The sequence below is a fragment of the Odontesthes bonariensis genome, chromosome 21 (assembly GCF_027942865.1).
Source record: "Odontesthes bonariensis isolate fOdoBon6 chromosome 21, fOdoBon6.hap1, whole genome shotgun sequence".
Taxonomy (NCBI): domain Eukaryota; kingdom Metazoa; phylum Chordata; class Actinopteri; order Atheriniformes; family Atherinopsidae; genus Odontesthes; species Odontesthes bonariensis.
This window is the reverse complement of record NC_134526.1, coordinates 7,379,964-7,406,571: the sequence shown is the minus strand read 5'-3', so window position 1 is coordinate 7,406,571 and position 26,608 is coordinate 7,379,964. Positions and strand designations below refer to the sequence as shown.

At 39.1% G+C, this 26,608-nt stretch overlaps 1 protein-coding gene across 1 annotated transcript in view; it reads left to right on the top strand.

Annotated features, from left to right (window-relative positions):
• The window catches only part of asic2 (acid-sensing (proton-gated) ion channel 2), a 407,082-nt gene that overhangs the window by 96,136 nt on the left and 284,338 nt on the right, over positions 1 to 26,608 (top strand). The window lies entirely within an intron of this gene.

Here is a 26,608-nt window from a genome sequence, read left to right as displayed (position 1 = left end):
ATCTTCAGGAAGGAGAGATGAGAAGCAAGACAGTAGAAAAAGTCCTGGAGGAGATCTTTATTGTAACCTTTTATTACTGATGTCATTAAGGAGGGATTTATGCTCCAGAAAGGAAATATAAATGATCCTGATACTGATGCAGCTTCTGACCTTTGGTTGTGAAGTTACCTTAAAAGGCCTCGTACATTTCAGTGCTTTCTGCATTGGTTGCACTGATGCACCTAACTGGTGTCACCCCTCATACTTTTTTTTGGTAGATAATGTAAATTATAATCATTAATATAAACAGCAGGTAAATGTTTGTTTTTTATTTCTATCACAGCACAAATATGAAATTTGTTAAACTTTTATTGTTTTGAAAAAAAATTTAAATATGCAGATTTTTAAAGTTTGACGGTGCGTTTTCTGTGATTGACAGTGTTTTGTCTCACATCTTTAATCTCAGCAGCGCATCATGAGCCGTATGATAAGTGACGATAAATTCTATTATCATCGTTGACGTTTCAGGGCTTCAGTTTGCCGTTGCCTGGCTTTAAAATGCAGTGGAGCGTATACTTATTTCTTATTGAGGAGTTGTCTTTTTTTTTTTTTCAATTCCAAATAAAAATGCACTAAATGAACAAAGTTTCAAGTTTTGTTTCGACAGACTGACGGACGGAGTGCCTTTTGCAGTTTGTCTGAACCTTTTAACACTCTCTTCAGGCACTGATTAAACCCTTAAAGAGTGGTAGTCTCTTAACAAAATGATATATTTGGGATTATTGTCTCATGTAAATGAATAGTGCAGGCTCGAAAGTGGCGTAGATAAAACTCCTTCAGCGCTCCTGTATCTATATGTAAATGGACCCATCCTGTGTCTCCATTGTTAGCCTTTGTGCTGCTGCTAAATCTCACCTTGACTACATCAGCAAACTGCTAATAATGTATTATGTGAGATAATCCTGCCAGTGGCTTGCTGTAGGCTCTTGATGGAAAAGCTCTGAAGTTCTTCAGTCTGTTCATTCCAAGCACAGAACTCTTTTTTTTGTTTCTTTTGCATTAGTCTTGTACATGATGGGTCTACTTGCCCATCTGCCCATATTTGCCCATAATACTGAAATGCAACATATTTACATCTTAACGAGGTTACAAACTGGGTTTTCATTACAGGTGGTCTTTTATTTTCACGTCCAACTTCCCGAATCTTGTTTTTTTTTGTGTGTTTGCACCTGCCTTTACAAAGACCACCTGTGGGCTCAGCTATCAGAGCCACTCACACTTTGTAATTTATTTTCTTTCTTATCGTCTTGGGCACTCTATAAACAGCCTGCAGCTGTTTATATGTTATGTTTGTTTGCTCGTGCATACCGTGTCTATCAAACGCTTTGTTCATTACTTTGGCACTACAGGGCATAAACTCATTTTTGCAATCAGATGCCATTATTTACCTGTAACCTCTGAGTAATCCTTCCAAAAACTCATAAAATCACTCTTTGTCTCTTCGTTACTCATCATTGTGTTCACTTTATCTCTATTTGTGTCCACTGGGACAGTGAAAATGGAGATAAACGACATCTGTAGCTCATTAGCAGCCCTGACGGATGACAAAATGTTGCAAGCTCATGGCCTGACTTTACTGAAATCTGGCACACACACAGAGTTAAAGTAAAAGTTGTTTAGTTGTTATACTGGCTGAATGCTGCCGCCGTTGATGCTTAGATAAGATCACTATTGTCTAAACATTTGTGCGTCCTTTATCTTGGACTCAGCATTTTCGATTCCACAGTAACCTTCCGCAACCTGACTTCAGATTGTGTGCCCTCTTTATTCTTTACATCATTTGTTGTGAGGCGCTTTGTGCTCTGAAATTAAGTGCATCAGTGGCTCTAATAATTCTCAAAAAGCTTTGAACTAATGGGGAAAAAAACCTCAGAAAATGGAAAAATACGGACTTGATGTGCAACGGTCTTTACTGCGACACGTATTTGCCTCAGAAAGATGAATTTAGCACATTTTTCTGACATAAACTGAACCTTTATAAAATAAGAATTGCACAATTCGTTTTCCAGGACATTGTTCTGTTGCCCTGAATTCCTCATGAATAGTTTTTCATTTTTCTAATACTGAATACCTGTAGCAGCTATGAGTATCAATGGGTTTCTATATCTCGATGCACCTGCATCGCTGTGGAAACACTATTTAATGATTAATCATCTGCATATTTGTGGGCGAACAGACTTCATTTCAGGATATAAATCACGAGTTGCCCCGAAAACCAGAGCATAGGAAAACTTTCCACCACTATTCATATAACTCATCATTTCTCTCACTCGTGTTCTTAAGCTGACGTTGAAGCAGAACATTTTGGTTCTAATGTTGCTAACATTTAGATGAGTCCGAAGGACAAATTAAAGCCTGTCCAGTTGATTTGCTCACCTTTTGCAGACCTGTTTCACTGCAGACATTTTGACATGTTCCAGTCGCTGCCAGCTGCTAACTGATGAGAGGTTATGACAGATGGACACTCAGACTAATCGCAGTCAACTAATACAAGGATCCATATCATATTTCCCAATTATCTTTGATGTGTCTCTTCCCTCTTTCTTCCTGTTAGTATTGTTCACTACATGGTAAATGTAGTGAACTCAAGTGTGGATTCCTGTGTGGGAATGTTGACTCAAAGACGCTGTTGGAAAGCCCTTTTCCTCAACCCTTGAGCACAGCCGCATCATAGCAGCTGTGAAAACAACAGACATTAAACACCAAATGACCACAGTAAGGAAAAAGTTTCATATTCAACTAAATGTCAATCCTCACTCACAATACATAGCATGTATCTGTAGTTTCCTCTCTGTCATACAGAGTGTCAGCATCATCAACTTTGTGACAAAGTTCATACATCTGAGTTCATACAAGAATGTATGATATATATTTAAATAGCAGCTGTAAATAAGATGGTGTGCAGAAAATGTTACTTTTTTAAATGGGTTAATTAATCCAGTACACCTTGAATTAATAAATGTGTCTCCCTTCCATTAACTAATACTTCCTGTCTGTTTCTACTGTTTTAAATGCCTCGTTGGGGCAAAACTGGAAAAAGTTTTTTCCACTCCAGCCGTTAGAGTCCCTGTGTTGGAAGTTCTTTGCATTTGATTTCCTTACTACTGTCTCGTTACATTTTTGCATACTGCTTTTACAGTCCGAAGTTTCAGAGTCGTCTGACACTCTAAAAACTTGTTAATGTCTTCTTTCCCTCTGAGGAAGACTATCTGACTCTAACAGTCCCCAGAAGGATAAACAAAGACGCATCTCTTTAATCACTCTCTTCAGCAGATAAAGCTGGAAGTCTGAGAGCAGGAAATTTAAGCTTGTTGTCCTTGAAGCTGCTCCTTTGCCCAGAACTTGCTCAGTTGGCTTAAGAACAAAATGTCTTATAAAGATGGAAGCACGGCTCTCTGCCTCTGAGCTGTTGAAAATTGCTGCAGCGGAGGAGCACTTTTGTTCCAAAGTAGAAAGAGGGCCAGAAATAGAGGTTTGAAGACTGCGTTGTGATGTAATCGTTCAATCATTGGTATTGATCTTTAACCTTATCAACCCTTGAAGATAGGATTTTCTTTTCCTCTTTTTTTTCTTCCTGTAGTGAAACAGTAAATAATGCTTAATTTGTTTGCAGAAAGTATATAAAATGTGTGCAAATATTTATAGAAGTGTTGGAATTTTCTATATTTCAGCCGTAATGTTGCCTAAAACTCATAAACCATATAAAGGATCACAATCCATTAAAGTTTGCACCAGAACTTTTTGCTTTGCTTCCACACCATTCCTCTTGGGTTAGGGTCAGGACTTTGAGTTAAACTTCAGTAAACATCAACTTCCTATTTCTTCAAAGATTCTTTGGTAGAAAATGTTGTATGTAGAGGGCTGTTCTAGTGCTGCGTGACCCAGTTTCACTGGAGATTTAGTTTATGGCGACATTTTGATGCATTTTCCTTTTTAAAATTTACTAGTTATTCAAAATTCAGTCTCACAAAGAGGCTCAAGTCATGATACTACCACCACCATGTTTCACAGAGTGGGTAATGCTCTCACGTTGGAATGTAGTGCTTTCCTTTTTACCAAATTTAACACTTGTTGCTTAAACATGATTTAAAGTTCCATACTGGTTATAGCAGTCTACAATTTTTATTGGCCTGTCACTATTAATAGTTAATCATGAATACTTGAGACAGTTGGGACCATAATTGTCTTCATTTTCCTGTATGAAACCAAAAGAAATGTTACATTTCTATGTGGTTCTCCACTGTTTGTCTGAGTGACTGATGCCCAGAATGAACACCCTTTAATGACATCATGTTGATGCACCCGTCTTCTTCTTCTTCTTCTTTGTGAGTTCTCAATAAAAAGTTTCTAATAAAATAGAACACAGAAAGACAAATTATTTATTGGATCCTCCTTTATCTCCAGTGTCTAAATAAGTACCATGTGCTGGTAGCTGTAGATATAAAGCTTTTTCTTTGGAAACCTGTCCTCATTCTCTCTATTGACACAAAAAGGAAGAAAAATGGCACCAAAAGTTTGAGGTTTTATTATTTGTATTTCAGCCTGCAACAGACTGAAAGTGTATAATAGGAGTTTTAACAGCAGGAGGATTGCTGTGCTGCTTTATATTTGATACAATAACTTTTTACTATAAAAGCACATGCGGGGGCTCAAGCAACGGTTATGCAACTTAACCAAAAGTGGAGCTTCACAGAGCTGGAGAGGGAAAACTCAAAGGGCTTTATTCACCTTTTTATTGTGGCGTCTTCCAGCAGCTCTTACTGCCAGTGGCCAGATAATAGCGCTGGACCTTTCAGAACGAAACACACTCACTTCAGGGTTTGACAGACTGCACGGGAAAGCTCTGCAGCTCCGTTTTTTTCAGGTAGACGGGGAAAGGTGGAGATGGATGGCTTGAGTGAGCAGCAGAGATGTGCAATGATGACTGACAACAAATTACAGTCAACAGCGGTTTGGAAGATGATGGATCTCTGGAGGGGAAAAAAAGGATTTAACCTTTTCTCACCTCTGTTTCTATAAATAGACAAATATTCAGTCAAACTATGAAATGTGCAAAAAATACTCGGTGTAAATGAAGACTTTTGGAATAGAAAACTGTTTAGATTCAGTGAAATGACTGCAAAGCAAAAGCACATTTTATTATCTAAATATCCTGATGAGTTTATGGGATTCTTCTCTCTCCATCTGTGTCTTTCTCCTCCATCTGTCATTAATTCTTGGCTAAGTCGAATATAATTCCAGTTCATTTGAGAGATTAATGTTTAAGCTGTTTCAGAACTGTGCAGAGCTGAGTGAGTGACTACCTGGAATCGTTCAAGGATATTCTGATGGGGGGAAAATTGATTCTCCACTTTAATGACGCACAACTTAAGTTTATCCACATAAAAGGAATGTAGCTGTAACGTCTGGTTGATTGTGGAGCTCAGTTATTAAGTGCTTTTTAGCTTTAAGTGCTTCTGGAATAATGAAGTTCTTATCTGTCAGACTTTCTGCTAGATTTGAGCCACTCATACCACCTCTCTGATGCCAACTTTTTCTGTTGCCCTTTGTGATGTCTTTTATTTAACACTGCGTCTAAGCAAGATTTTACTCTCTATACCTGTCAGATTTCTCCACACACTGATTCACCTCAAACCTTTAAAAAAAAACTTGTTTTAATCCAAAAATGAATTGTTCCCATCTAAGAGCCAAAATGATGACGTGACATCTTTTAAATTGATTTCTCAAATAACCTCAGTGACGAGACAAGGATGGTGCTTAAAGTACATATTTGTAATCTAATTGTATGATATTTGTATGATATCTGCACAGGCAGAATAGTCCTGCATGCTAAAGCCTACCTTTTAAAGGATAGCAAACCCTCTGTTGTGGACATTCACAGGTTTTATACTGTTTTCCTCATACTGGCTGTACTTTTGTCATTGCTGACACCAGTGAAACATGGCAGGTTCTGCAGTCTGTGTGCGCTTGCAAACTTTAATTTCAGCCACTTTGCCCTGACCTTCATCCAACTGGGCTTGTTCAACAAGATGAATACCAAGATGAAAACCAGTCTCTGATTAAGGTTTTGATGATTATTCTTCCACGGTGTATTTTTGCAAGGCTTGAGTCTTCCTGACTCGCAGTGAAGATATATTTGCATATATACTGCATGTGTGAGGTTGTCCGGGGTGCTTTGCTCATTATGAGTTTAAAAATGTGGATTTCTCTGAGGTGCTTACAAATCATAGTCTGTAAAGCTGAAATGCTGAGTGATGCATGCATCCCTAATGACTATCAAATATTAAAATGGTGGTGTTAGGCTGTCACTGAGAGAGAAGAGCATATTTACACAGATGTCTTTGTATGCTTGTTACGGCCTCTTTTGTAATTACATTTAAAGGTAATCATCTAAAGTGTTAAAATGTTCATGCACATGAATTATGTTGGCAAATGATCAAACGTTCTTAACCCAGATGCTGTGGTTGCTGTGATATTTTGTACAAACATTAGTTCTGGCTCGACAGTTTAACTTGAACTTTAGTTCCCCTGCTCGGTTAATATAGTAGTTTTTCTCAAGTAGGCTTATATATAATCAAAAACGTTAAAACCAAAGTGGTTAAATGGACCATCTGATAAACATTGAGATCTGTTTTACAGTATTTCTCTCCCTACCCATCCATCCATCCATCCATCCATCCATCCATCAATGGGATCTTCCCTTCTAAATGTGAAACACTTAGACTTGTAATCATATTTAAGTATTTCTCCCGTTATGTTCACTTGCTGCTGTTGTGTTTTATTCGTTTTCTTATAAGATTAGCAAAGCTTTGACATCATGAGGTCAGTGGGTAAATATGTTGATCCCAATCCAATTGTTGGCCTGGACAGCCCAATTAAACCTGTGATGTCAGCTGTTCTCCGAGACTGAAAGGGCATTGATGATTTCTGAAAGTTGCCATGGAAGCAAATGGAGCACCTTATTCTAATCTTCAATCACTACTGAATGCATAAAGTTTGAAATTAAAGCCACTGACTAAATAGCACTTTTAATAAACCCCAAAGTGTATCTGACTTGGATTAAAAAGTGATGATGTCTGATCTCATAGACACAATCAACTAATTTAGCCATTTTTAGGTTTGTTTACAAAAATTTGTGCTGTGTGATGTTTTTTTCAGTGTAGCGTGCTTAGAAAATATAATTTTATCTTCCATCAATGTGCAGCAGTTTCTGCTTTAATAAAAAGTGCCCAGAGCTGGATAAAGTACTCTAAAATGAGCCTTTTTTCTTTTAACAACACATCCAAATCACTCTGAAGGACTGTAATTGAAGTAGAATCATAACATTCATGGATTAAAAGGTTTTGGTCATTCCATGAGAAATAAAGCAATTATTATAGTAACTTTCTCAATGCTGCACAGACTCTCTTAGCTGTTCTACCTCTTATTAACGACCTTTAAAGTGCTTTTACTGTGGATAGGAACATACCATTTTCTTTCTTTTCAAGCCCAAGCTATGATTGTGCGTTTTGATCCAATTCAACGGATTCAACCACAGTAGTCTTTACTTTTTCACCAAGCTCAAAGAAAGAGCCATGGATTATTGTTGTAGATATGAAACTCAATGCCAGGTTGTGACAAGCTCGTATTTACAATAACAGATAGCAAAGTGGAAAGTTTGGATTCATTCAGCTCTTTTTAATGCACATTTTCTATTTGTTCATGAGGTAATCTGGAGGGAATTTCCTCAATTTAGAATGAAAAGCTTTTGCCAGATAGAGATAAATATAAACATAAAGCAATTAAAACAAATTAATTGAAAAGCACTGCGTACATAAACCCCATCACTTGAATGTGTAAATGGTCACAGGATTTCTAATCAGGTTTTTATTCAGTAGCAACACAAATCTAAAGGGATTTTATTTTTTTCATAAAGATAAATGGCATGTTTCACTTCATGTATTTGGTTTGCAATGGAACCTGGCTATTTAGAAGTCCTCAGTTCCACTGTCCAGTGTGAACTCTGTCACCAAACTTCCCATCACTCTAAGTTTGTTTTCCTCACTTTAGTTCTGATTTGCCTTCTTTTATTCACATCATCTCATTGCACCTCGTCCTGTGCAGCACCGGCTCTACAGCTGACACCACTTATAGTTTATCTCCATGAAACAACCCTTACAGGCACATTTCAGGAAGACATGAAAGTGCACAGGAACATACATCTTAGTTGGTTGATTTCATAAAAATCTGATTTGAATTTAAAATGCCGTTGAATATGAACCCAACTTGCATTGCTTGAATGTTGGGTTTAAATGTGTACAGGGATATGCTTTTAAAACCATATTTACACCTTCAAATTCAAGATGGTGTTCTTATTTCCTGTTACCAGAATCGGCCTTGTAACCTTTAATGTTCAAGTTACATCGAGTAACTATTATTTCCTCCCGAGGACACCCCTTTCATGCACTGCAAAAGGACAGGATACCATTCTACTTAGAAATTGCTGCGTGCCACAGCCTGTACATGATAAGCACAAGTTTCTCATGTTGCCTGGATCTGCAGTGAAACCTTGGAACATGTGTCCACGCAGCGTTTTTTTTTCTTTAGAAAAGCCCGGTCTTGACCACAGTCTTTGAGGGGGCAGGAGGATGAAGTGCTTCCACTCATGTGTTGACAAAAGGTTTACAACTTGTACACTGTGGTAAAAGTACAACGCCCACCTATAGCATTCAGTGCATTCTACATCCTACAGATGGGCTGTGTTTGTTCATGTGTGCCTGATGGTGTTTCTTCCATTTACCTGGTTACCAGGGTGACTATTTCTGTCCATATGATTGGTTGCCTGAAAAGTACACTGATGGCTCAAGCGCCTTTGTGAAAAGTTCAGGGAAGTGTTGTACAAAAAACAGAGTGCTCTTGGGGGGAAAAGATGCTGGGTGTAGCACTTTACTAATACACAAGTTGCTGAACTGTATGTTACATATAGATTGGTGTCCACATTTCTAAAAAGTTTTTACATCTCAAATTTAAAAGAACAGGCTTTGATTTGCTTGGTTTAGTCTGAGCAGTTTGAAGATCAGCAGCAATGGCCACATGGAGCTCTCAGTGTGTGCTGTGTGGCTTATTTCTCTCTGCAAATAATTGCATGATTTGTTTTGCATATTTTCAGAAATGACCCACGTTCCCAGCTGTGTTAGCGTATGCAACAGAAGTTTCTATCCAACATGAGCACCTGAGGCGTTTGTGTGAAAGGGATGGTGAAAAATTGACCTGCCAACAACGTTTTTACTGCTACAAGCTAACTTGTGGGTCACAACATAAAGTGGAGACAAATTAGGATTCTATGATGCACTTCAGCAGCAAGAACGGGAAACCCTGCACTGCAGGCACTGTATCGCCTGCTTTCTATTCAAACCCGAGGAGTGGTGGACAAATAAGCCCATGCACTGCCATTAGTGTGTTACGATAGATTTAAACTAATGTTCAAACTAATGTTACTTTGGGGTTCTCATGTAGCTGTATTAAGTACGGTTCATGTGGGCGCATGCCAGTCAGTGATGCATCTTTTTCATTGCTGTTCCTTTTTGTTTTCTCACATTTTTGACCTCTTTCTCTCTCTACCTTCTTTATTGCCTGAACATGCTTCTGATCCAACTTCTGCTTTTGTTACAGTCTGCACACTTTCTGTGAAACCTGTCTTTGCCTGGATCAGTGGAATTTAAATATTTCCCCGTAAATGGGTGCAATATCATAAAAGGAAATGCAGACATGTCGTCATCGAAGGCAGATATAGACCAGGGAGTAATGGGGGAAAGTATGATAAAATGGAAGAGACAGAAGGCAAGTTCTTGAAAGTTTTTGAAAAATGCTGCACCTTCTTGCAGCATAAAGCATCACATTGTTCGGCTGGCTGGATGTCTGTCGGGTTGTCCATTGAAAGGAAGAGAAAAATACTGTTACTGTGTTTGTCCTTTACAGGAAGGCCAAATATGGAGGTAATGGAGCCCAATTATAGGTTCTTTTCAAGCTTTTTCACCTGAGAGAGGTGGCTTCTTTCTTCCTTTCTGTCTCCTGCAGTGAGGAGACACAGCAGCCACTCTCCTTCATCAGTGTCACCTCTGTGTGGGTGCAGAATATAAGCTTTTCTGAATATGCCACACTCTTGCAAGCTTCAATTGCCTTTTCCACAACCATGTCAAGAAGATAATAACCTCATGATTTCTTTTTGCGATTCATTTATCACCCGCACACTGCGTCATGTTTGCTTGCCTGTGGTGTGTGCACGAATGTCAGGGGCTGTGTATCGGTAAGTGTAGAGGATGGTTGTGGGTGATTGTAGCATCGTAGGGCGCTGAAATGTCACTGCTCTGATGAAAGTGCCTCCCTTTGGCAGAATGGGTGTTTGATGTCACCCAGGGAGAGCAAACTGACAGATCCACATTTGCGATCATGTGAACGAGCTTCTGTGTGCATATTTCTGTGCACCGTGGTACTGCAGTTTCTGTTCAAAGGCCGTGCTGGCATCACAACCCCTCCTCAGTTAACATGCCACTGACTGGCAGGATGTTGGCAACCTGACACTCAGAAAAAAGACATGCTCTTGCTCTTTTTGCAGTTTCTATGAACAAATTTCATACAGTTATTAGACTGAGAAATGAAAATGAACTAAATGGATAAACAGTTGCAGATATAAATGCTGAAGACTCTTCTATTGAAATATTGTGCCTGTGTTGCCTCCAGTTATAAAGAAGTACAAAGGACAATATGTGAGTTGGCAGGAAAACTACACTGTAGCATAAAATGTATAAAGACAAGAGTATACGAGCAACAAGCTACTATATGTACAACCCAAACCCCAAAGAAAGTTGGGATGCTATAAAAGATATTTTAAATTTTTTTTATTCACAATACAACATAGAACACTAATCAGATGATACAAGTGAGACATTTTACTGTTGCATTGCAAATATTTTGTACAGGTCCATGTTTCCCACTGTACGGCTTTCCCTGAAAAAGATGTAGGTTGAGTGGGAGCATACGTTGCCCTAAAACCTGTATATGCCTTTAAGCATCGATGGTTCCTTTCCATAGGCACTATACCATCAGAGATGCATGGTCCCTCCCCTCTTTAGTCCGGAGGTCTCCAAAAAGAAATCCAAATTTTTCTCATCACAGAACATTTTTCAACTTTGCCTTGACCCAGAGAAGACGTTGGTGTGTCTGGATCATGTTCATATGGCCTCTTCTTTGCATGATATATTATTATATCAATGTCGAGAAGAAAAAAACTTAGTTGGAAAGAGCTGTGGAGTATGGAGGAAATTATTGTTAGATTGTTGATAGGGCCAACATATGATGTATTGTCAGCTCTCCAGAACCCAAACCTCTGTGTAAATGGAGACCCGTTATGTTCGTTATGTTCAGGTACTGGAACTCTAAGGCACATTTTGTCAGGTTGTAAGGTTAGTCTGTCACTAGGCCGATATACATGGCGACATGTCCAAGTATTAAGAAGCTTAGCTGCAGGTATTGAAGATAAATGAAGGCAGGTAAACTTAGGAGGGTCTAAGGTGAAGAGAGTGGCAATTCAGTTTGTTCAAGAGGGGGAGAAAGTTAATAAGACGATAAGGAGGAAAGGCAGCTTAGAGGATGCTTGTGATTGGGAGATGCAGGTAGATTTAGGAGGAAAGCTTGTTGTTGCCCAGGAAATAGCCTCTACAAATCTAAGGCCTGATATAGTCTTGTGGTCTAGGAGTAGAATGAGAGTTCATTTTAATAGGGCTGACTGTTCCTTGGGAGGAATTAGTAGCATAAGCATATAAAAGGAAAAAGCTTAGGTGTGTGGAGTTGGGGGCAGAAGCAGAGCAGCGAGGTTGGAAGGTTAGAATATTCCAGTGGAAGTAGGATGTAGAGGATTCGTTGCCAAGTCTGTTGTCTCATTGTTGAGGGTAAACAGACTCTTGGAAGAAGCAAGGAAGAAATCCAGGATGTATTTAAGTGGAGGGTGTGGCCCGTGTGAGCCTTTTGAAACCAGACGGCCATTTCAGGTGAGTTGGCCTGTGTGGCTTTGTATTTGCTGGCCTTTTTTAGTGATTGTAGGATTGTTTAGGTAAGTTTGTCTGCTGAAACTGCTAGTGTGTCTTGTCCTGCCTCCACCTCTGGCACCCTCTATACTTTCATTACCCCCTACCCTAACCAGGGTTTGAATCCCATTCCTACTTATCTTTACCTCTTCCATTTCTACCATCAAGAAATGCTTTAACCTAATGGAAACGATTAATTTCTCAGTGGCAGATAATTAAACCTCTATCCAACTTATATGGTGTTTTCATCTCTGCCACAGTCTGAAACAACTTTAAAGATAAGTAGTAAACTTTATAAAGCCTCCAGCTGTTGATGCACAAGCAGGCAGCTCAGCCCTTTGCTTGCAAACTCAGGTCCCCCTGTAGCATGGAGCTCAGAGATGACAGCTGCTTTAATGGCTGTTTCAAGTTTTGACAGGTTGTATGACTCAGATCAGAGCAGAAAAGATTAGTGCATCAAATGGTAATGCAGCTCCAGTAAATGGGATGTTTGGGTGAAAGGAACAAGCTGCAGACTGAGAGACTGTCCTTTCGTTGTGAGTTTGCAGATTTCTGTGAAACTCTGCTGGTGTTTGCAACAATGACTGAGAGCCCCACTGACAGATTTGACTGATCGTTACAGAGCTATCCTCCTCAGCAGGCCACCGCTAACCATCTCTGTAATGTTTGATAATGCAGCTATAAGAGGAGCCACGATCTCTCATTAGTCTATGCATGCTTGCATATGCATGCCCACAGAGCAGTGGATATTTTAATAGCAAATTAATCTGTGGATAATTGCATGAGCTGTCAGGGTCATTAGTAGTCCTCAGCCCGTTTTATATAATGGCTCACAAAGATCACGCCCGTGTTATGATAATCTCACTCAGTCTCAGCATGGCTTGACTTTGGTTTATTGGGTATTTAATTAGATGGATATTTGCTGTATCCACATATGCAGAGACCATTAAAGCTGCTCTGTACATTAAATAGAACAGCGCAAACCACCTGTGGGGCAATTTTCTTTTTTTCTTTGTTTGGTGTGGCAATTACAGGTTCTGTAGTATATTTTCAATGTCTAATTAGTTATAAACCCTTGATTTAAAATAAGCATCAAATAATTTATCAGAGTTAGAATTAATACATGAATAGATAATATGAATAACATTTAGTTACAGCCTGACTTGAACTAAATACAAAAACTTTTGTCAAATCTAGGGATATTTGCTACATCTACAGTGGGCAGAAAAAGACGCTCAGACTTGTTTTTACTTTAAATGATGAAACCTAATTGCTTCAAAGAGCAAGGACACAAAATATTGTCTTCTCCAGAGTGACTACCTCACCTTATCTGCAGCTTCAACCTAATCTGTTCCCTGGTTTTATGAAGGGTATGTTACCGGTCACATTAATGCTTCTTTGTGGTTATGTGTTTTTTGTGGCTGCCACAGATTATAGCTGAAAATTACACTTCACAGAGCACGTTTTTGGCTTAACAACCACCTGTTAAGATCTTTGGAGACCAAATACTGTCCACTTGACAACTGTCATTATTTTGTTTCAAACCTTACAATAGTGTCTCTAATTAAGATTAGCTGTTTTAGATTTTGGTTTACAAATCCCAGAACGGTTTAGGCCCAAAATACATCTGTGATCTGTTCAGAGAATATAAACCCAGCAGAGCTCTTAGATCCAAGGACTCAGGTCAGCTGGTCCAGTCCAGAGTCCAGACTAAACATGGAGAAGCAGCATTTAGCTGTTATGCTGCAAACAAGTGGAACAAACTGCCAGTGGAGATTAAACTTTCACCAAATTGAGACGTTTTTAAATCCAGGTTAAAAACATTTCTGTTCTCATGTGTCTATGCATGAAATCTGCACGATATCTTTGAACTTATCTGGACTGTTGCTTGTTTTTAAATTCATTTAAATTATTTTATTTGTTTCTCTTTATATTCTTTTATGTATTTTTAATGCTTACACTCCCTGCTGCAATGCTTTTATTTTATGTAAAGTACTTTGAATTGTTTTGTACATGAAATGTGCTATAGAAATAAATTTGATTTGAATTATAGGATGAAATAGGGTAATACCTGGATTTGGAGTTTGATAGCTGTTGGTTCTTTCTCTGAGTGGCACTTTACAGTTTTCACTGTCAATTGAAACCTTGAATTTGATGTTATGTTTTAAGTCCTTTTTAAATCAGCAGTGAAAGTTCCAAAACATTAATACACGGTGGCTGGTTGTTGAGATAACCAGCATAAAAACATTCAGTTTCTACATTTTGCTTTTGGTTGATTACGTTCCACTTAAAAATACTTCAGAGAATAAGGCCAAGCTGACCTATAAAGATATATTTCACTACATCAAATGTTATTTGGGATGCCAACACTTTGATGCTCAATGTCTCAGCTCCATGTTGGCTCAGCCGCCTGATTCCAATCTCATCCAGCAGCCAGCAAAACAGCACCATTGGCTCACGTCTATGTTCAAATTAGTTGGGAACCCAAATGATGCAGTTCAGTCTTGATATTTCAACCCAGTAAAATCTACTTTTTATTTATTCATTTGTTTTATTGGTTTACTGCTGTGTGAATCTTCATCTTCTTCTCTCACAACAGAATTACACTAAGTGGTCAAGTAGAGAGTGAAGCTAAATGTTAACAACATAATCTCCAAATAAAGATGCCAGATGTTAAATTTGCTCCGTTTTACGGTCGAATAAACATCTTTCAGTTTAGATCTTTCGTCTGGAGGACGAAACTTTGATTCATTACAGATTATTTTATCAAACAGAATTCATTTAGATGTTTATTTCTTTCAAATGTTTCATGAGGAAATTTCATATACTGTTTTATATTAAAGAAATGATAATGTTGTGATTAAAAGCAATAAATTTAAGTCAGTAGCACACAGAAGTGCCTCTGGGAAACAATTTATCTTGAGACAGTCACTAAGTGCTGATATCAGAAGTGGGAGATCACACAGATGGATTTGTAGGCAATGCCTGCTTTGATATCTCAGTTCAGAACACCAACTCACCAATCCCCAGATTTAATGTGGCCTGCAAACATGGCAGAGCTGTAAAACACGCGGATGGATCCCGATGCAGCGATGGCTCTCAGTAGGCGCAGTGTGTTGAGATGAGACTCTGGGGGGATATGATTGGGTCTGGACGCCTTCGGGGCAACTACTCACAATGTTGAATCAGGAGCACACTCCCTATCTGGCGCCTCCAGCTTTCCAAGGTGTCTGCACTTCTGAAGCCAGGCTTCAAATCCAAATCTCAGTGGCCTGAATGGAGAATGGACTCGCCTTAACTCCCTGTCTCTGCTTTGTGGGGGAATTTATTGTTTTGAGCCTCATTTATCCCCTTTGTGTATTTCAACCAACAATCTCTGACAAATGCAGCAGCTTTAGTTACCTCATAGGGCAATTACATAAAGGCAGGCTGAGGCTGAGGCAGATGACACTCTTCCCTTTGACATGACAGCTAATTTCATGCAGCAACGTCATCTCCATTTTACAGTTCTTGTCAGCTTTGCTGCTTTTGTAATTCTTTGTTTTTCTGTTGAGATAGTGACCCACTTTTACTTCAGAGATGTAGGTTCTGACCTTTTTACACGGATCTAGTTAGATTATAGCTTTGCTTTCTCGCTGTTTCCCACTGAAAGCTGCACTTTGTGCAGGTGGAGACCTGGTCAACTCAATAAAAGCTGATGGTAAGAAGAAGAACATCATGTTCTGCCACCTGCTCTGGACGTTCATAATACAAAGAAAAATAAAACGTCAGCCTGTGATCTCTCTCTGAGGTGTTTAATTAAAAACATGAAAGAAAAACTTAGCAGGTGAATGGATGAACCGTGTTTTGTCATTGTCTGTTACAGGTTAGCTTCAACTAAACGGGTCAAATTAGTGGTTGACAGATGGTCCAATTAAACTCGTTCTAAAGCAACACCAGCAGTACAAGTGAAACTCTTTTCATATTTTCATAGAAAAGCCTCCAGTGTTGTTATCTGCTGTTCTGTCGATGAACAAGCACCCTCCGGTTTTAACTGATGCTACAGCAGCATCTGCACTTTCTCAACTTTAGTCAGCTGTTGTCATCACACGGGGGAACAAAAATGTCCACATTACTGTTAAATAATAAGTCTGACAGAACTGAAACATGATGTGTATCTGGAATCCAATTATGGGTATTTATTTGATCTTTTTTCTTCCAGGAGTTGCCACTGAGAAGAACCATTCTCTTAAATGAGAGAACAGGTCAAGTATATTAGAGCAGCATATTAAAATGCAGCATTTAATGTGTATAAATACAATCTCCCCATAGCTCTTAATAAGCAGGTTATTTGTGTTGTGTTTAAGCATCAGGAGAGTGTGTTTCAGCCACATAGTCCAACTATTTTTCATTGTTCTTCTCCCTGTGTACTGTGGATATGGGAATATGTCACAAAGTTAACCTTACCTGCAACACAGCAAATTTACTACACTGTAGCTGTAGCTGTATGGTAGTCAGTGTTGAGCTTTGCTCCAAAGATTTTTTTATTCCAACATATGTCATATTGCGGTCTTGTCATTGTCAACTCTTGAAACTCTGCCCTTTATTTGAACCATAAGAATTCTTTGCTCATTATCTTGAAGAGGCTTGCTGTGTAACAGCTGTTGGCTCAGGAGCATCAGGAGGGAGCTAATTAACACTTAATTAAAGCTTAAACTTAAGGTGATATTCTCCACAGCATAAAATGAAACCCAATCTGCAAAATAAGTCTTCTCTGGTGTACAACTCTGCCACCTCACAAGCTGTAGCCCCTCAGCAGACCGTAATAATGATGTCTGCGGTGTTGATTTAATCATGTTGTGGTAAAAGTCTGATTCAGGGTGCAGTATAGCAAGGCAATTTTATTTATAGAGCACAATTTGTACACAGGGCAATTCAAAGTGCTTTACAGCTACATAAAATCACAAGAAGGCAATAAAGTCATTCCAAAAAAACCATAAAAAATTATCATTAATTAATTAATTTAAAAGCTGTCATATGCACAGCTAAACAGAACTGTTTTCAACTGGATCTCTCACTGAGTTAGGAGGTCATACCTGCTTTCCTTCAGTTTAAATGTATATTTAGGTTTATATTGTCCAGATAAATGGAAGAAGCTTACATGTACAGTAAGACGCACATTTTCAAGTAAAATCAACTAGCTCGTTTGACACAGTTGCCAACGACATTACGGTCTCTGGAATCTTCTCTCTGCATTTCTTACTCTTATTTCCCACACATTCCCCTCTCTGTCACTCCTTAGACAACAGTGTAAATGAGCAAAATTTCAGTGTCGTCTGGTGGAATTCATTACTCTGAAAGAATCCTGATTATTTTTTTCAAACTATCTTGCTCTGGGATTTCATCGTTGTCCTCCCGAAGCATATTCCTATATTAACAGAAGGCGACGATTTTCAACACACTGCAAATATAAATCAATTTAAGCTCAGACAGGCATAATATGTGAACAAGCCTCCAAGGCAGCATGAAATTTCAAATCTAATTTTTCATGCATTTTCAAACTGGATCCCAAGACACTGCAGCTGTGCATAATTAACCCAAACAATCCTAATTAATTACCTGTCGCAGAGTTGAGAAGGGATGAAGCTCATGTGAAACTTTAAAGATGCTCTATGTGATCATATTCTATCAAAATTGTGTACTTGTTATGTAAATGTGCCTGGATTAGATCTTTGCAGAGATGGCATGGGATGCAAAAACTAAATTTAGTAAGCATGTTCAATTCTTTTGTTTGTTCACGACTGCAGTTGGTGCACATTTACAGTTTTAGATCTTCAGTCTGCAAGCTGATTCTCAGCTGGATGGAACAGTTGGAGGTATGAACCTGGTGCTTTTTGTTGTTTCCTTCCACTGAAACTACTGAGCTGAACTGGATCATGAGCGCAGGAAGAACTCATTAAATAGTGGTGACGATCTGGATTGTTTTCTTTAAAGCAGCGAGATGATGCATCGGCCAGTGTGACCAACTTACACACTTATCAGCTTGCAGGCTGCTGAAGTGTATCGAGGTGAAATATTGTCGCAGATAAGGTGATTTATGTGAAAATCGTGTTGATTCTGCACCCTTAACTTGCTGCACAAAGTAAGAATTTAGCAGATGTTATTAGAAAGGACTGTGCAACAGCATGGGCTTTGACAGCGTCCCACAGCCTAAGAGTGTGCTGCGGTGCGCTGCACTTCACCACCATGTAGACCCAAAGTAGATGAGACATGGTGGAGAGAGACGGGCGTGCACAAAAACTAGCATGCACAAAAAAAAATGCAATTTGTACAAGATGAACTATATTTGAAGCTCCAAGCATTTTTTGAAAAGTGGCATCATGACACTGGAAGAAAAAATAAATAAAGTAGGGGGGGGACTCTAATTTTCAGTGTTACCTTAAAATCCTTTTACAGAAGGACTCTGCTGTGCCTGACATTTGCAAATATTTTTTACTGCTGCGAAAAACAAAGAATCTGAACAGACAAACCAAATCTTTACGGTAACGTTCAAAGCTTTCAGCCCCCCTTTAAAAGCACCTTAAGACAGTTTGGAGTTCACCATAAGGAAGTCCACAGAAGCAGAGGTGAAAGTAAAAAAAAATCAAAAGACCAGCAACAGATAAAGCAGAAAGGATGTAGACAGTCACTCAAGTGTGTTGGGTAGAATCATTTAATCATTTAATTTAGTAACATTAAATTTATCATTTTGTTTTATTTTTATTCAAGCAAAAAATGATCAAAACTGTGGCCACCAGTATATTATGCAGTGATGTTTAACATGCACACACACATCCTGGAATGGCATACTGTGGCGACCAATTAGACATAATCTTTCCTCTTAATTATATTCTAATGACATCATCTTTCTGATGGCACTTGGATCACCTTGGAGCGCTTTATGTTTGACCTTTTCGTCCCCCCTATCTTCTGCACGCCACCCCAGTGCAAATAGAAGGGCCATGAGGTTAATGGAAACCTGATGGCTTTTTTCCCACACGGTGTAGAGCAGATGTCCTCATGGAAGCATCATTGCAGATGAGATGAGAGGCTTTGTGCTGGCATGCGTGTTTGTAACTCTGCTGCAGAGCCAGAGCTGAACTGGTGAAAGCGAAACACATAGAGACCAGAGGACTTATGTTATTATTCTCCACTGACGAGCTGGCAGGTATCACCATAATGCATTTTTCTGTTTAAGGCAGACAAACCGTGTGAAAGATCATAGGTAGAATAGTGAGAACTGCTGGGTGCAGCTATCTTTGTGTCCACAACAGGACTGAAGGTGCATCTGGGCCGTCTCCTTATAAAACCTGCACTCCTCTCTGGAGGTTTTCTCCTGGCTCTGTTGGCCTGTCAGATTGAATGAGCATGCTCTTAATGTGATCCAGCAGGGCTGCAGACACTCGGGGCCCTCTGAGGGTTATGGGATAGGTTGAAGTTCTGGTGGTATATTCCAAGTAGGGATGCGAAAACACTCTATTGATGGAGAGGGAAAAAAAACCAAAAAATTCTTAGGTTGGAGGTGGATGTGATTATTTTATTTTTTTTTAAAGGGGAGATTTGTGGTGACATTGACGTTAACAGAAACTGTCGGACATTGACAAGGATCTGAGATGTAATCCACTGACACTCCTTTTCATCACGTGTTGATACACAGCCAGTGTCTCTCTAAGAGGTTGTTTTGTGCTGTAATCTCCCTTCTTGCAGTGATAAATGAATGACAGCAAAAGCTCCTAGTTCTGTCTTGTTTAACTGAACTAGATTGCATATTGAACCCTAAACCTAATCACTGTATTAGTCTCTCACGGTTTGAGTAGAAAACAGGCCTTACAGAGGCATTGGTGCATAGATCAATCAGAAGGCAGCACAGATTCACAGAAAAACCAGAACCAGTTAAAATACACATTATCTCAATCATCAGACAAATTACAGAGACAAACGATAAACAAATAGGATTATTCAGATTAATCTCTCAGGGATTTATCCAACTCAGTGATCTAAGTGTAAAAGAAAGCAGAGGCGATAAATGAATCCTAATGCTGAGAGAATGCAGATGTGCTGCTTGCAGTTTTTCAGAGATGATAAAAAATAAATGACATGATGGTTTTAGCTTAGAAAGCAAAATTCTGTGGTTTTAGTGGTCTCATATCCATAAACCTTGTAGTTCACGCCCTTTTAAGGGCAGTGGGGGGCTCATATTACATGTTTGTAAAGGTAGTTGTTAAGTTTGACTGTTTATGAGTCCCAGTGTTGTAATTGCTGTCTGTATTTATGTATTATTATTAACAATGATTTGATCAACCATCTATCTTTTTCTTTTCTTCAAATCAAAAGTAAAATGCGTTCATTCTTGGAGTTTATTTTTGGAGGAAAAGGCTGTAAATCATTCTCTTGTTTCTGCTTTTTTCATCCAAACTTAATTCTTTCTGGAATATTAGAAAGAAAAAGCACACAGAAAGGATAAAACTGTTATTTTTGCATGACAAATGAACACTACAGCTGCTAAAAGAAACACTTTAAAGGTATATGTTGGATGTTTGAACTATTGTTCACTGTTTAGGTGCCACTTTCTGTGAGATTGTATTCAAAAGTAAAGCAATAATTAGTTTTTCAGAGGCATGAAAGTATCCCCATTGTGTCACTTTGAAGTACATAAATCATAAATCTGCTCACTTCAACAATTTTTTTTTTTTGCAGATCAGTTTCATACTTCATCATCATTAGAAACTTATTGTAACCATGTAGAACACAGATATTTAGCACACCAAACATCTGTAAAATATTTTCTATGTTTACAGAAAGAATTAAGATATTCAGACAGACAGTTGCACACAATAAAAAGTCCCTGCAGATGTTTTTTACTATCACTGACCAACGGTAATCTGATGCATCATACTACGGATTCAATACTGAGGAAACCTACTTATTACACCATGCTAACTTCTTAGTTTAAGCATAAAGATGAGTTAATTTCTCGATGTGTGTGAGGTGGAGATCCAAAACTGTGTCTGCGATCACTGAGCACTAACTTCGTAGTGTGGCTGCACGATTGATTACACTTACATCTCCAGATAAGGAAAATGCCTGGTACAGCGGAGGGGGAGGAGTTTGTTCATCACCTGCTGCTTGGAAATCCTTCTGATTTAGGGATTAAGTGACGTTAACCACGAACAAATCATGAGAAGACGAGACTTGTAGCAGGACAGTAGCACAATATAGATGTGAAAGCAGTGTTTACATAAAAGTGTATTTAAAACTTTTTTTTCACTAAAATCTGTTCAAAATCATAGATCATGATCTCAATATTGATCAAAATAATTGGGACACAAACTACTTGGGGCTGTTTTTGTTTTTCTGTGGGGAAGAAAACTGGAATCTCATTGGTACATCACATAATCACGTAATGGTACTGACCCAGTGTGCGACAGCAGTGAGCAGTGGCATCACCCATGTAGTTTCCAGTGCACTCTTTCCCTGTGATGAAGAGCCCACTGCAGCATAAAGCCCTATACATCCAACTCCTAAAATAGTCACTGATGGAACATTTTGCTCAGTCTCGACTCCTCTGTTCTTTCCACCAGAGAGCTGAGCAGAGCAGGGACGAGGCCAGATGACAGACATTTATTTCAGAGCTTGTCAATTAAATATGACATCACGTCATCTAACATCTAACTATTGTTCTGCTACAGCAACGTGCTGTATTTGATTATTCATGTCAGATGAGCATTTAATCTGTTTAATCCGTGAACATATTTATTTTTACTTCAGTTTACAGTCTGCGTTTAACGCACCACTCCCCAAGTCGAGGGTGCAGACAGAACTTCCACAAAGGATAAACTGGAGTGTCCTTGCTTATAGCTCCTCCAGCAAGTCTCCTATTTCCTTGATTCTCTTACCCCTGGGCTCCTTTTAGGAATCGAGACATTCCTTAAAATATTCAGCAGTGAAAGGTTTCCGGGTCACAAGCAGGAGGATGGATATGAAGATGCTGCAATTACCCAAATGAGAGGAGACCGTGTAAAGCTGTTATAATGAATGTTTCCACACCACGAAGAGCGCGAGGACGACAGAGAGACGGCAGTATATAATCAACAATGTTGGTGCCGCACATACATCATATTTCACAAAAGAAACGTCAACTTTTGAATGAGGACTTGCTGCAGCATGGTGTTTGATATGTGGGGTCAAAGGGACATATAGGAGCCGGGCTACCACCCCAGCGTACAATCGCTCCTCCAAAAAAAGTCGAGATTCTCGAAGCAGTGAAATTTAACACATTTGACCCGTTTCCTGTCTTTAATTGTGAATAAATGTGCAAATCACTGCATTCTGTATCAAGTTGGGAGCAAGTTCTGTCACAATCTCTGTTTCTGTGTTGGAAAGATGAGATTTTTTCCAACAGTTTTGCTTTAGTTTCTTTGTGGTTTCTCCCAGACTGCAGAAACTGCAAGCTGGAAGCTCATTTATATATTGTTTTCACCTTCAGTTTTTTCTTTTCAGATGAATTTATCAAGCTCCAAAACTATAGTTTGGCACAATGATTCTTGAGTTTATTTCTTCTTTCAAGTTTATGAAATAAATAAGTAACGGCAGCATTAGCATTTGAACAAAGGATGATTTTTTTCTCGTGGGGTTTGCATTTGCTTTTTCTCCACCTCAAAGATCAAAAAGATGTGACATTTCTCCAGGGATTCCCACACTGCTGCAAACACCACTTTGTGTTTGGTAGCGTGTCTCACTCACTCACTGTAGCAGTAAGAACACTTATTTGGTTCAAAAGTCAGATTTCATACTGAGCAGAAGAAAAAGTGGGACGAACAGCTCTTTATACAGTGAAGTATACTGCCCTACAAAGCAAAAAGGCAGTAACTATGCAGAGTGCAGAACTGAGAAAAAGGACTTTAAAGTTAGTTCACTAGGGCTTTTTGCAGTTACTGTACAAACGACTATCATTTTTCTCCAAAACAACACACATTTGAGATAAGATCTTTTGTCACATAACAAAGGATGCCTTGAATGTCATGAAAATGATAATAACTCATTTTCGTCCAAAAATGCAGTTACTGCCTTTTTGCTTTGTAGGGCAGCATAGCTCTCTTTAAAGTATGACCCTTTTGATGGAATGTGAGCAAGACTGTAGAGTTTGTGGAAAAATCGTGATTGTTTGGCATTATTGGAGAAAAGAAATGCCCCACACATGGATTAGATCCTGTTAAATGGGTAGAAAGTTTCAAATTCCCATGGTGTCTTTAACTCTTTCGGTGCCATTGACGTCTATAGACGTCAATTGCGTTTTTTAACGGAGCGGGCTGGGGGACAATCTAGCGGAGTTTGTCACTAAATCTTAGGCTTGTAAACACTAAACAGAGAATATACTGGCAAAATTACCCGCAAGGTGGCAGCAGTGCCACTATGCACAAAAAAAAGCTTGTTTTCTCCGTTTTTTTTGGTCAAACAGCTGTTTTTGGTGAAACCAACCTATGTTCTACTGTCTATTACTAAAGGACTGAAAATGGTAGAAACAAACTTTTTTTTCCTGATGAAAGAAGAGAGTCTACTCTTTCGTTTGGTAATTTCGGTGTGTACATAGTCATAAGACACACTTTTCTGTGGGTCTTGGAAAATCAGTCAATATACTGTAAAACACTTGGCAGTATGGGTCTCTCTGCACTGAAAATGGCTGGCAGCCAATGAGTTAATGTATCTGTCTTTTTAGAGCTTCATGGTTCTTAGGAAATATTACTTATTAAACTCGCATCTCTTTATATTCAGGAGACGGTGTATGCGTGTTACAAGTCTGCTTTAGATGAGCAAACTACATCACATTGTGCACAAGTATGTTTTCTACAGTTGAGAAGTTTTAAACTGTCTCTGTCTTTTTTATAAAATCTGTGCTTCTACCAGTTCTGTGCACTGTAGGAAAAGGCCATTAAATCATTGGCTTAATGTAATGTAAAATATTTGAATAGCCTCTGTTGTTGTTCTTCAGCAAAAGTGCCCCCTGAGCTTGAAAAGAAGATTCAAAGGTTGCTCACTGACTGGCTACTTTCTTCCCTCCCATGTAGTGCTCCTATCGCTGTTGTCGTGTTCGGTTGTCTGAGAGTTTGTATTTCCCACAAACTCCAAGTCGAGCTCAGAATTTATTAAAAGGTGCAAGTTCCACAGCGCTGTGGACCCTCTCTCTGCCAGGCAGTCTGATCAGAAAAAGGGTCCCACTCTTTAGCAAGCTAAACTTTTACATTGCCATACTAACATGATGTGAATATTATTGGTGCAAAAGCCGTGGTTTAGACTTGGCTTTCCCTGATTGGTCCTTGGTCCGATATCGGCTTCGTTCCCCATCTCTGTACCATTCGGATGTCTTCTCCCTGTGTCTGGTACTTTTCCACGATAGGCTTCATCCCACCTGTTTCAGGCTACATCCCACCTGTTTCAGGCTACATCCCACCTGTTTCAGGCTACATCCCACCTGTTTCAGGCTACATCCCACCTGTTTCAGGCTACATCCCACCTGTTTCAGGCTACATCCCACCTGTTTCAGGCTTCATCCCACCTGTTTCAGGCTACATCCCACCTGTTTCAGGCTTCATCCCACCTGTTTCAGGCTTCATCCCACCTGTTTCAGGCTTCATCTGCACCTGTTTCAGGCTACATCCCCAGCTGTTTCAGGCTACATCCCCACCTGTTTCAGGCTACATCCCACCTGTTTCAGGCTTCATCTGCACCTGTTTCAGGCTACATCCCCAGCTGTTTCAGGCTACATCCCCACCTGTTTCAGGCTACATCCCACCTGTTTCAGGCTACATCCCACCTGTTTCAGGCTACATCCCACCTGTTTCAGGCTTCATCCCACCTGTTTCAGGCTACATCCGCACCTGTTTCAGGCTACATCCCACCTGTTTCAGGCTACATCCGCACCTGTTTCAGGCTACATCCCCACCCGTTTCAGGCTACATCCCCACCCGTTTCAGGCTACATCCCCACCCGTTTCAGGCTTCATCCCCACCCATTTCAGGCTTCATCCCCACCCGTTTCAGGCTTCATCCCCACCCGTTTCAGGCTTCATCCCCACCCGTTTCAGGCTTCATCCCCACCTGTAGCAGTTTCTCTCAACACTCATCTCAACTCTTTCCTGTTTTAACCCTTCACACTGTGGGGTTGATGCTTGTTCCCTTCAAATAGGAGTGTATCAGCTTTGACTTTGTACAATAAAAGGTAATATTAAACCCTCAACACTGCAGCAAATGTTATGACAGAAGTTTTACTATTTGAACCTTTAAGCTGGAACAGCTCATTACTTGGGTAATTTGGGTTATGAATCATTTTAAATTTCAGGATTGTTGATGCAACTGTCAGGTGCGGGCACAAAGTGCATGGCACGAGTCTTGATGCTCACTAGAAAGGAATGTTAATCAAGGAAGTTAATGAACAATAACAGCTTTTTGGCAGTGTGAAAGACTATACAAACAAACATTCACAGAGAGGAACATACAGGTATACCTTATTGCATGATCCAAATATCCATCAACAGTTTTTGTAAAAAAAAAAAAAAAATTTAAATCATTAATTTTTAATGAATAAACAAATAAATTGATTAATTAATGAATAAATAAGTGCATCCATAAGCACGTAATGCTTCACAGCTAAAATGAATGGCTGAATATTTTACTTTATATAACATGACAGACCACAAAAGTCTCTGTGCATTTATCTTCAAAGCTGACTGCAAAGCAAATAAAATATTTATAGTTTTCACATCTTACAGTGTTATGGTAACTGTTTCAAAGTCTAGAGTTCACCTGACACTGGGAACAGCCCGTGTAAGGAATTTAGGTTGCAGCTTGTTGTCAAACGTACTACAGTTGGAAAGAGGCCTCATTTATGATTAAACCTTTTTTATATACGAGTTCTAACTCTGGGAAATCTGCGGGGGAAGGTGCATCACATTAATTTTTCAACTCTGTGTTATCTAGACGCTTTGCACAAACAAATATATCTGAGAAAACTGCAAATTTGGTGGCCTCTTAACCTGTGGTGAAGTGCGTGTTGGCATGTGCGGCTGTGCCCTGACCCATCGTTTTGAAGATGTTTGTCAGTTGAGATGAATGGAAACTGTAAAAATTTGAATGATAACCACTTATTGGTTAATTATTGGTTAAGTAAATCTAAAAACTGGTACTATAAACTTTGTATGTATAGACCTCTCCTTTTCTAAGATGTTGCCTACAATGGAGTATTAGGGCCACATTTAAAAAAATAAAAAAATAATAAAATTCGAGAATAAATTACGAGAATAAAGTCATTATTAAATATGGCGAGAATAAAGTCATTATTAAATATGGCTAGAAATTACGAGAATAAAGTCATTATTAAATATGGCGAATGGCCTGCTGATTTCCAGCCATTTCCCCCTCCACAAAAGCAGCGATTTCCTCCAAGTCTCCTCCTCTAAAACAACAGGTTAGAATATTTACGACTTTAATCTCGTA